We start from the raw sequence: 11,344 nt of genomic DNA, 5'->3' as shown, positions 1-11,344 counted from the left end.
GATCTTTGTTTTGTCACTGCCTTATGGAGACTGGGTGTCTCTCGGGACCTCTCTCTCCCCCACACGCTCTGCACTCCCTTGCAGAGGCCACGACTGTTCAGCACAAGTGCCAGCAAGGCTTCCTCGTGAGAGGCAGCTCGCAACCCCTTAACACCAGGACCTTCACCAAGGTGGTTCCCGGTCAGTTTTGTCAGGACAGAGCCCACCACCGTGTAACTTGTTTGGAGTCACCTGCTTCCTGAAACACCACCCACACAAACTGCTTTTTGAGTGGGGCAATAGCCGCGTGCATACCTTTTCCTGAGGCACTTTGTTTGAAGAGACAGCCACCAAGAGCGCAAGGACCCATGAGGTTAATCCCCTTTCCCGTGCTGTTTTCCAAGGGTTTGTGGCACAGGGATTCGAAAGCCAGCAGAGGGGACCAACCGGAGTTTGGAGTCTGCCGGGTAAGACATCCTGCATGCCCAGCAGTGCCGGCGGGCTCCCCTTGGTGACGATGCTTCTGAGGGAGAAAGAGGGCTGCTGAGGGAGAAAGAGGGCTGCCGAATAGCCTGGAGCACCTGGAAGAGGGATGCATAATTCAGGCAGGTCCCACCAAACCCCTGAAGGATGCACCTCGCTAGTTAACATCGGTACTAGCCAGAAGAGGTACGAGTTAGGCAAAAATAATTCTGTGCATCTGCTTAGACCTAACTTTCGCTTTCCTTGAGGTATTGGTTTTAGGGTTTTTTTTACTTAACAAGGTTATTTAAAGGGTGAAGGCCCCCGACGCACCACGCGGCCCAACAGGGCGCTCTGCCCACACCCACGCTACCCCAGGAGGATTTGCTGCTGTAACTCTTCGACGGCCCTGCGCCATAGCCGCACGTGCCGCTTCTAATTTAGAAGGCTGGACCAGTATTTTAGGTACTGAAGAGCCCTTTACCCGGTGGCACCGAGCGCAAGGGCAGGCCACCCGCCGGGCAGGGCAGGGGACGCTGAGGCGGGACAGCCGGGGCTGAGAGGGGCGGGAAAGGTGAGGGCCGGGACGTGAGGGCCGGGGCTGACAGAGGCGGGAAAGGTGAGGGCCGGGACGTGAGGGCCGGGGCTGACAGGCGGGAAAGGTGAGGGCCAGGGCCGGGGCCGACGAGCGAGGGCAAGGCGGGCGGAGCCTGTCTCCTCAGCCGGTCGAGGGGCGGGAAAGCTTCGGCGGCGGCGGCTCGGTTGAATCGCTCCGCGGCCCCGGCTCCTCCCAGGGGCCGGCCCGGCGGCTCCAGGGGGAGGCCGGGGGCAGCGGACGCGTGTGTCGTGTCCTAGTCGTCGTCCCCCCTTCGCCCTCAGTGACAGTTTGGTACGGGGTGAGCCCCCCCAACCCTGCTCCTCCGCCTCCCGCTGCCGGGGCTGGCGGCGGCCGCTGCCTCCGTCTCCCCGCAGGGATCCTCTCTCCCCGCTCCTCCTCTTTCTCCTTCTCCCTCTCCCCCCCCTTCACCCCCCACCTCCCCCGGCTGAGTTCATTCACTGGGATTGGTTTCAAATGACGCCATCGCTTTATTTTTACACCAATGACCTCATCCCAGCAGCTTGAAGTTTACTGACCAGCAAAACTCTTTTTTCTCTCGCTCGCTCCCCTCCTTGTGCCTGCCTGCTCTGCCCGTTTGTTTGCAATCGTTTGGGTCCTTCAGGGAACCGAAGGCTTTAAAACAAAACAAAAAAGCACACCAAAAAACTCCCCCAAAGACCCCAAACCTTTCTCCCCGCTCCCGAGCTCTTCAGTGTGTCCCCCCTCCCCCTCATCGCTGTCCCCTTTTAATTTTCTCAAGCCATCTTGGGGGGGGGGGGGGAGAAGGAGAGGGGAAAAAAAAAGTTCCAAATGTTTCCTTTTTCTTCTCTCCCCTTCCACCTTCACGCTTCCCCCTCTTACAATTAAGAGCCGAATATAGGTTTTATCTTCTTTTTTATTTTTTTTTTTAATTGCTGTTCTGTTCTTTTTTTTTTTTTTTTTAATTGAAGAAGGAGGAAAAAGAGGAGCTTTCCCAGCGGCTGGAAGGAGACAAAGTTGTTTCAGGCGGCAGCGGCGAGGCTGGTGGCAACAACTTTTATCCCTGCCGAGGGGACAGACAGACAGACAGGGGGTGACACAGTAAGTGCCGGGAGGAGCGCAGGGACCCCTCGCCCGGGGCAGCCCCGTCTAAGCCGGCCCGGGAGGGGGGCGAGGGGTGCGGGGAGGGGGGGCCGGGTAGGGCTGGGCCGGGCGGGGAGGAGGAGGAGGAGAAGGAGGGAGGTGAGGGAGAGGCGGGCGGCGGGAGCCCTCCCTCCCTCTCTCCTCCCGCATGCCCTTCCCCGCCGCCCCCTCACCTCCGGAGAAGAGCGCCCGCAGCGGACAGGTCGCTGCCCCGGGCCCGGGCAGGCTCCGGCCGCCTCGGCGGGTGGTAAGGAACGGGGCCGAGAGGGAGGGACGGGGGTACGGTACGGTACCGGCAGCGGTACCGGTACCGGCACCGGCACCGGCGGGCCGCCCCGCGCTCCCCCTACCTGCTGCGGGGCGCTCGGCACCCTGCTGCCCGCGGCGGCTCCTGCCGCCTCCTCCTCCCTCTCCCTTTCCCTTTCTCACCTCCCGATATCCACCTGCCTCGCCTCCTAAAGGCAGGGGAGAGAAGGGGGCGGGGGGGGGGAGAAAGCCGGGCGCCTTCCCTGCGGGGAAGGGGAGGCAGCTCGCCGCTGGAAGGGATGAGCAAGAGAGCGCTGACTTCTTCAGCGCGCCCCGAATCCGTCTTGCAGGGGATGTTTGGGGAGGCTGCCGATAAGCTCTGGTGTGCGCGTCTGCCTTTCTAAACTTAGCAAACGGTGCTGGCTCCCAGTAGGTTTTCCGCTGCTTAAAATGGTCGAGGATGCTTTTTAAAGCCCCGAAGGGCTCCCGAAGAAATGTTGAAGTTCTGCCTTCAACTTGGAAAGCGTTTAAATTGAGGCAGTTGACAAAATGGAGGGCTGCGGTGGAGTCCAGGAGTGAAGCAAATTGCAAATTGTTAACCTGGTATTGCACTGGCGTAAACTTGTAACTCCGTGGCTGGCGCCAGGATGCAGCCTGACAGGTACCCTCTTCTGACTTTTATTCCCCCCCCCCCCCCCCCCCCCCCCCCGTAGAAGCGGCGGGATGAGGAGTTGAGTGCGCATCAATTGCGTGCCGAACAAGGTGTATGGGATGTGCCTATTGCAGAGGCTGACCAATGGTAGGATTTTTTTCAGTGGCCAAAAAACATTTGGTTAGATGTCAGATGGGAGGCTGGTTTTTTTAGAAAAGAAAAGCCAGGAGGATTTACTTTCTTTTATTGTCATTTCAGCTGGTTGAAATAGAAAATCGATCTGCCGTTTTTCCTTCGAGTGAAGGGTGTAGTCATAGCGAGCTGTATTGTCTGACCTGTGGCTAACTTTTTTTTGTTAAAACATTCAGTGTATACCCAGCAGAATAAATAGATCTTTGCTAGTTTTGAAAGCAAAGAGCAGATCGAACTGTTTCTCCTTGTAAGGATGCGTGCTGGGGTTCTTAAAAGAAAAAAACCCAACCAAAACCCCAAAATGATTTTGTAATCCTTGCTTTGAGATTTATGCTATTCCTGGCAGCATGTGGTTTGGTAGATACAGAGTTTACAAAGTCACAACTGACCAAACAGGAGTTGGTTTAGACTCTTGTGTTTTGAGGGGAGGTGGAAAAATAGTAAGTCTTAATTTCTTTTTATGGTGTTCATCCCACTGCCCATTGGAGGTTGAAGCATTCATCACAGTTGTTTATGTTGGTTGTCTGGGGGTTTCTATTTGAATGTGGAGCAAGTATGCAACGGGGTGGTGGTGGGGGGTGTACGCGTATTTTTAGCTTTAATTTTTAATGACAAAAGATACAAAGAATAGTGACACGCAAAAGTAAATCCTGCATTTACCAAGTATGCTTATTAATATGTTTAGGAAGGAATCTATAAAAGATGTCTGAGGTGTAATAAATTCTGGTCGTTATGCTTGTTTAATAGAGTAGTGCTTCAGTATATCTTAATACACCATTTCAAAGTCTCTTTTTAAATGAACAAATAAGTAAAAGCAGCAGAGAAGGTGCCAGTTCCTGTGCTAATCAGAGGTGGTAGCTGCAAAGCACTGTATGCTTAATCCATGTGCAAAGGTCCAGGAAGCCCAACCAAGCATTTAAAAACGCAACATGTTTTATAAAGATACATAAATATATTCCTGCTCCAGTAGCTCTGGTTTTGTTAGCTACCTAAGCAGATATAATGAACAAAATCACACCAGAAAAACTTCTGTAGAAGAAAGTGAACTCAATTTATCTTTGTTTCTGTAAAATGCATGCTCTTCTTTCAGCGAAGGCAGCTAGCCTGGCAAGGATGTTTGCTTTTAGCTAGAATAGCTTCAACCGTCCATAGGAACGGTATCGGCAGAAGCTGTGCGGAAATGTGTTAAATGGATTTCACTGGGAGCTCTGTCTCTGGGGTCTGGGCCAGCCCTCAGCCCGTGGGAGGAGTTGTGGTTGTAGCTACCATGTGCCTGTGCACCTTCCTTGGCAAAATGACATGCCCTGGGAGTCCTGTGCCTCTGTATTCACAGCCAGCAGCTGGAGATGGGGTGAGTGACGTGCGGAGTTACTAGAGACTGCATGGTGGGATGGGTCAGCCGCTCGTCTGCCTTTAAGATACGTGATTCACGTAGGCCTTAAGAAGCCTGCAGAGGGCAAATTCAGGCTCTCCTCTAGACTGCTGTAAGAAATGCCAAATAGGCAAATTAGCCGCTGATTGTTACTTGCATTGGTCTTCAGGTGAGCTCTGCTCCAGTGTGTTGTACAGTCAGAGCTGTGTGCAGGGTGAGGGCCTTGCTCAGTCACCTGTCTTTTCAAAGTTCGACGCCTTAATCCCCAGACCTGTTCAGGAATATCCACTGTTTTCAAAATACAAATCTTCTAAGAAATACAGTAAGCACAGCTGAAGCATTTTTTTCCCCTCAAGAAAAAGGAGGCAGGGTGATAGCAATTCCTATTGAATTTTCCTTTTTCCTTTTTCCTTTTTCCTTTTTCCTGCAGTCAGGAAAGCATCATGGATATTCTACAGATGCTGACAAATCCTTAATAGCCAGATGGCACGGAGTAGTTACTGTCAAAGGATGAGGTGTGGAAGCATTGGCACATCCTTTTTTCGCTTTTGTTTCACCCCTAGGAAGAAACGTGGGTTTGGCTAGCAACTCCTGTGTATCTGTCTCTACAGATTTGTTGTTAAGCTGATCAAATCACTAAATGTTTCTTGCAATCTTGTAGTATTTTGTGCGTGGTTGTGTAATGGTACCTCCATGATTATTTAAGAAGAATTATCAAGAAGCTGCTTTTCTGGGTCGTAGGGAAGCAGCTGTGTCCCTGACGCATTGAATGGTACGTTCACTTTCCCTACAGTTCCTTAGGGATTGCTTCCAGATTTGGTGTAGTGACATGGAGGGTTTCTGTGGATTATTTTAAGTATCAGTAACTACATATCATACCAGTATTGGTAATATTTCTCTGATTTATTTGGTGTCCCCCTGCATAAACGAAGGGTAATGCATCATTCTTTAGGGCTGTCAGTTGCATAAGTGGCCTCTACTTTCTCCATGAATCAAAAGCCATAGGTGTTGGGTGGCCTGGTGATGTGTATCAGGGTGTCAGTCTGGACTAAAGCTAGCAATTAACTGAAGACAAGGAGTCATCTGCATGAAGGTGCAGATGTGAACGCTGTAACTTCAGGCTACTTCCTAGTCCTTACTTGGGGGACCTTATCCTCAGGGTTTTCTTCAGCACGAGTATAATAGTATCACCGCTCTGATATCAAAGCTAATTGAGAAGAAGCTTGCTATGGAGCAAGGCTAGAGGCCAAGATGCCCGGTGTGACCGCGGTGTTGCTGCCGTCTGAAGACGGCCGTGGGAACAGGGAAGTTCGCACCGCCACTTCTCTCTGTCGCCCAACCTGATCTTTAGATTGGTATTAGCTTGGCAGCTCCAAATAAGAAATCTCCGTTATAGTTACTCTGTAACTTCCCATAGCACCCGAAGGAAGCCAAAAATACACGTTAATGGTAAAGTTTGGCATCTTAACTTCTGGGTTTGCATTGTTTTAATCTGAGCAGTTCTCGGTTTGCTTGTGGATAGGGCCTGTTGGCAGCTATCGCGGTCTCCAGTGGAGATGGTGTTGGCCACCAGTGAATTACTATTCCTCTGCGATCAAAGAAAATCTGCGTCTAGGGTGTGTGTATGGAGGACGAGAGGGAAGATGGGCGTGAGTTCAAGGCCTTGCATTTCCTTTTGCTGCGCTATGTGGTCTGCTGCTGAGCCAAGACTGACCTACTCAGAGTTGGCTCTGGGAAGGCTGGCAGCTTTCCATGTTGTGTCCCTACGAAATGCTCTGGCAGCTGAAAAAAACCCCCAAAATTAATAATTGGGCAGGCTAGGAAAGAGTGTTGCCTCAGCGACAGGAGGTTTGCTGTGGGGCTGCAGGGATGCAGAATGATCTCTTCTGCCACGGACCTTCCCGAGCTCCTGCACTGCTGCTTTTCTGTGCTTGCACTGTCCGAAGCTGTAATGCTCATGCTGTGTGAATATATGAAAGGAACTGCTGAAACAGGGTCCTACTTTGAGAGGAAGTCAGTTATCTCTGCTCTTTCTTGGTCACAATATGAGCTATACGTCACCAGTAACTTATACAGCTTCTCTTTAGTGTGTTCTTGGAATGAATTTTGCCCTGTGTAGTACAAGTTTTCATCCTGTTTCTCAGAAACTAGGATCAGTTCCTTGCACGGACCTCCTCAGGCAAACGTGTGCTCTCATTTGGTTTCAAGCTTAAGTTATAAACTTATGTCAGTTGTTTAACAAATCAAGATACACAAGCGGAGGTGTGCAGAGGCTTTCATTAATTGAGGATTAATGTAATTTTTTTTTCTTCCATAAGATCTTGTTACATGCTATCCAAAGTGATGGTCCACTAAAGCAGTATGAAAATGTTTCTTCACTAAATCATAATTGTGTTCCATTACATTAGTTTGGCAGAAAACTATGACACATGGTTTCTAATATTGAGACTAAAATAGTGTTACCTGTCATTGTGCTTCACTCGATTTTGCTTTGCTATAATAACCTATGAATTGAGCCTGTTTGTTGACTAAATAATAGATCAGTGGCTTGTACAAATACTCAATTTTTAGACATCCTTGCCTGCTTGTCTAATGTTTTTTTTATATTACTGAAGGCATTGTGGGAGGCAAAAAGATGGGTCCGAGTGTATAATGTAGCAACATTGGAATGAGAACTTTACAGAGAGCATAAAATGAGGAGGACAACAGAGACTAATTGTATGAAATTCCTTTTATGCACACGTTCTTGAGTTTGAATAACTAGTATGTATTCAGCCTGCTGGATTAGAAGGCTTTGGCTCTGCATGTGTAGCGTAGATGTTGCTCTCAAAGTAGGAAAGCTACTCTCCCTCCCTGCCACACTACTCCGGATAAAATTGATTCGGTACTGCGTTTTACTCCTACTGAACCCCTAGTAAAGCATGTTCAAAGGCTGAATAATTCATAATGTTAGGGATATAAACACCACACTTTAATAGCCCGAGTGTTGGTTTTGCTTCATGATTGCTAGGTGTAAGAATTATTCACCCCAGACCTTAAAGACTCAAATGCCGTGTCAGGACTTGGGTTTCTACCTGCAAGATGGTGCTTGCAGGAGAGTGACTTTCTCAATAGTGCGTATTTCACCAAGTTTATATAGTCCCTTAAGCATGGAAGCCATCCATCTTCTAAACACCATCATCCAAATACATGCAAAGAGTCTGAACTACACTTCCAAGGGCTTCTCTCAGCATGCCATCCCGCTACTGAAACAAGCATTAATTTTAAAGGTGGGTCATAAGTACCAAGAATGTTTCCCTGAAGAACAGGCATGAGATTACTTTCCACTACTGTATTAATGCTATGTGGAATAAATATAGCACCTATCATCTACACAGTTCCCACAAGTATTTTGTTACAGGTGGGAACCTGCTTAGGTGTTGGGATATCACACCTTCTTTCTTTAAAAAATATGTTTTGGACTCAGTGTTTTCTCTTCCTTTCCAGCTCTGGTGTCCCTGACAATTTCATGGGAGTCTGAACTCTGGAAAACTGGAAGGGAAGACAGCTGGGGCGGGAAGAAACTGTGTTACACGTCTCTCTTCTAACCCCATCATACTCAGAAGTGCCTTTCTAAAATAAGAGAACTTAGGTAGAGGCCTCTTGCTAGGAACACTTGGGGAGCAAATAGAATAAACTTCATCTTGATTTCAACAAAGATTCATAAAGTTTTGCCAGTTTTTAAGCAAGGACAAACAATATTCCAGCAAATAAGTACAGCAGTAATCTTAGTGTCGTGGCTTGACGTGTTGTTAGGTCCAAATAAATCTGAAAGTACACACTAGATTGAGTCCAGATTAGCAGAAGGCAAGTGGTGTCACTAGTTTAGTGGGGCTCCCTCTGTCTTTTCCAAGACCCTGGGTGCAAGGCAGGTGTGCTCCAAATTGAGGATAGGCTGTGAAAATCTCTCTTCCCATAGTCTGTTTGGAGTTCTGCGTTGATGGCAAGTCTCTTCTCATAGCAGCACGACCCAGTACCTTCTTCCCCTTTCTCCCAGGCTACTCCCATGTCATTTCAATTTCCTAAAAGCTCTCCAGCTTTATACAGCGAGTGCTCTGAGGCCCTACTGAAGAGAGGTAATCAACAAATGCCTGGTCTATAGGTTCATAGTCCTGCATCTCCGGGAGACATGGCAGCTGAAGGCAAACGGGCATCGTCCTTATGAGAGCTCGTGAACTTCATGTTCTCCTAGCTAGTAGGAGTCTTATTTAGGGCATATTAATAAAGCTGCTTGTGCTTGTACTTGCCTCTGCTACCTTGTTTGTTTCTTACCATCTCCCTTTTTTGTTTTGGTTTGATTTTTCTTGCATGTAACTTTTCATCTGAGTATGTATGTTGATACATTTTTCCTGATCAGTGGAGTGAGCTCTGTTGTCCAGCTTGTGAAAATCCCTGGCTTCTCATGGTTGACACATTGTGAGCATGCTGTCAGCTTCTCAGTCCTCCGTTCTGCTTGTTAGGTGATCCATGTTTGGATACCATCCAGCTGACAAAGTCTGTTTCCTCAGTGTGGCTCACTTTGCCTGTCTGCTGTGATTTCCAGGTGGACCTATTTGAAGATGCTTGAAAAATCTGTTTATCCAGCCCAGACATGACTGTATGAGTAGCCTATTTGTTGCCTATTTCCTTTTGAAATATTACTGAAAGTTAGTTAACTCCTTCAAGCATAAAATGGATGAAAAAAGAATAGTAATACAAGTGCAAATCTCCAAGATACTAGTCAGGACAGCAAAAGGAAAGTGTTGAAATACTAACACATACTATCATTGCACATTTTCCCAAGGTACTTTTTCCATGAGAAGACCCGCGTCTTTCCGCCCCCTCAAATTTACAGGACTTGAATCTTTTTCTCCAATTGAGGCTTGCATGACTTGCCTACTCTCCTGCAGGTGTGACCTGTCCTGGAATGAGGAAACGTGTAGTGTCTTTTCCCCTGCTGCCTCATGTGTGGTTAAGCCTATAGAAAGCTGCGGAGGAAGCTCAGGCATGCTGTTCCTCTGACAGCCTTCTGCAAATACAAGCTATTAATGACCATTGCCTTTCATGGGCAAAAAAAGTACTGGCAATTCCTTTGTGCACTTTATTTAATGGCGTAACAAGCAAGCACATTAGCTATTTTTATTCAAACGCCCAGACATAAGCCAGTATGGCAAAGTGGCTATGAAATGTCTGCATAGCTAAGTGAAAATACAGCTGCTCTTTAACACTAAATCTTTTTCTCTTAGTTGCAGGATTTTTAGAGTGTTCAACCAATGATCATCTAATCATTCTAATAGAGCTGTGGTGAGGATTTTAAAGATTTTGCATTAAAATAGGCAGAATGTTCTTTTCAGTCACTGACTTTGTCTACTGTTTCAGTCAACAATAAGGAGGTAATGCAATAGGGGAGGTGGGTGGGTGAGGAAGGGGGGGGACTGATTCAGGTTAAAGGTTCGGGTCTTGTCCTTTCAGAAAGCTTTGGAACTATCAGTTCGTACGTGCTGGTTAGTGGCAGGCACACAAAAAAACCCGAATACAGTGACAGTAAGCAAATGCTAGCTTAGAGAGATGCAGTGTTTGTTTTGGGAATTTTTAAAGGCTGCCAAGTCCTTCGATGGTGGTTTTTCCTCTTTTCTTTTTTTTTTTTTCCTTCTCCCTTTTCCTTGAAGAGGCTGTCTACTTTGGCAGAAAAATGGCTTTCATGGCTTGATGAATAATTAAAAAAAAAATATTCAAGACTGTGTTGATGATTTAAGTCTTTGAATGTTTCAAAGCCAAGAATTTATGTTATGGATTAACTTCAGAGGGATGTTGAGCACTTATTTTTTTGTGTGTGTACATGCTCAGCAAACAGTTATGCCTCAGTATTGACATGCATGGTCTCCAGTTCAATTTTGGGTTAAAAAAAAAAAAGGAAAGAAAACAAATATTTAAGCATATGATAGATGTTAGAGGTCCTAAGGAAAAAAAACCAAACAACCTCACTTAATAGTATGCTTTCCCTGACCTGGAACCTGCCGATACTGGAGTAGATATCAAGTAATAGCACACTTTTGTATAACTTTGCTTAACTAAATTATAAAGTACACTTACAAAAATCTTCTTGTTATATCCACCAGAGTAAGGCATTTCTACTGAGTGCTTAATGTTTGGCACAACCGGTGGCATTGCTTTTCAGTACAGTCAAGCATTATTCTTACTTAACTATTTATCACTTATTTACCTGTTTTTTTCTGTTTATGTTGGCAAAGTAAGAATCTACAAGTGTAACTTCCTCCCTGAAAGGTCTCTCCCTTTCAAATGTCAATTGTTATACATCAAAGCGCAGCTGGAGAAGTCTACCTATTGGTAGAAAATAGCATTACTTTTTTTGGACAGGTGGAGTGGGACGAGGGTCAAGTAGATCAGCTGGTTTGGGACATGATGAAGGTAAAGTAATTAAACCACCAACATATAACCACATCTTTCAGCTTCTCCACCAGCAGTAAAATAGGATTCTTTGAATTCAGAATTCTGCAGAATTTGTTCTCATTTATGTTTAAATGGTTAACTTGAAATGCAGTACTATCTTCTGATGTCTGTGGACAGAGCTGTGATCCTTCTGCTTTTACTCAAAATGTGGTTAAATTGCACTACAGTGGAAAAATATTCAGGCTTATCACTTTCTGGAGCTGAAGTTCCAAACAGTATGTTCAGTTTCAAA

At 46.8% G+C, this 11,344-nt stretch overlaps 1 protein-coding gene across 9 annotated transcripts in view; it reads left to right on the top strand.

Moving 5' to 3' along the window:
• The first annotated feature begins 1,841 nt into the window (after positions 1 to 1,841).
• The window catches only part of DUSP16 (dual specificity phosphatase 16), a 68,830-nt gene continuing 59,327 nt past the window's right edge, over positions 1,842 to 11,344 (top strand). For 6 of the 9 annotated variants that reach the window (XM_049822380.1, XM_049822375.1, XM_049822374.1 and 3 more), the window contains exon 1: positions 2,279 to 2,408. The gene's annotated coding sequence lies outside the window, so the exon portion shown is untranslated. Of the gene's footprint in view, positions 2,120 to 2,278; positions 2,409 to 3,049; positions 3,069 to 11,344 lie in introns of those variants that run through there. The other 3 variants (XM_049822372.1, XM_049822376.1, XM_049822377.1) reach the window with 2 other exon arrangements.

This window comes from Accipiter gentilis, chromosome 18 (assembly GCF_929443795.1).
Source record: "Accipiter gentilis chromosome 18, bAccGen1.1, whole genome shotgun sequence".
Lineage (NCBI taxonomy): Eukaryota > Metazoa > Chordata > Aves > Accipitriformes > Accipitridae > Astur > Astur gentilis.
The sequence above is the reverse complement of the archived record's forward strand: the minus strand, read 5'-3'. Positions and strand labels throughout refer to the sequence as shown.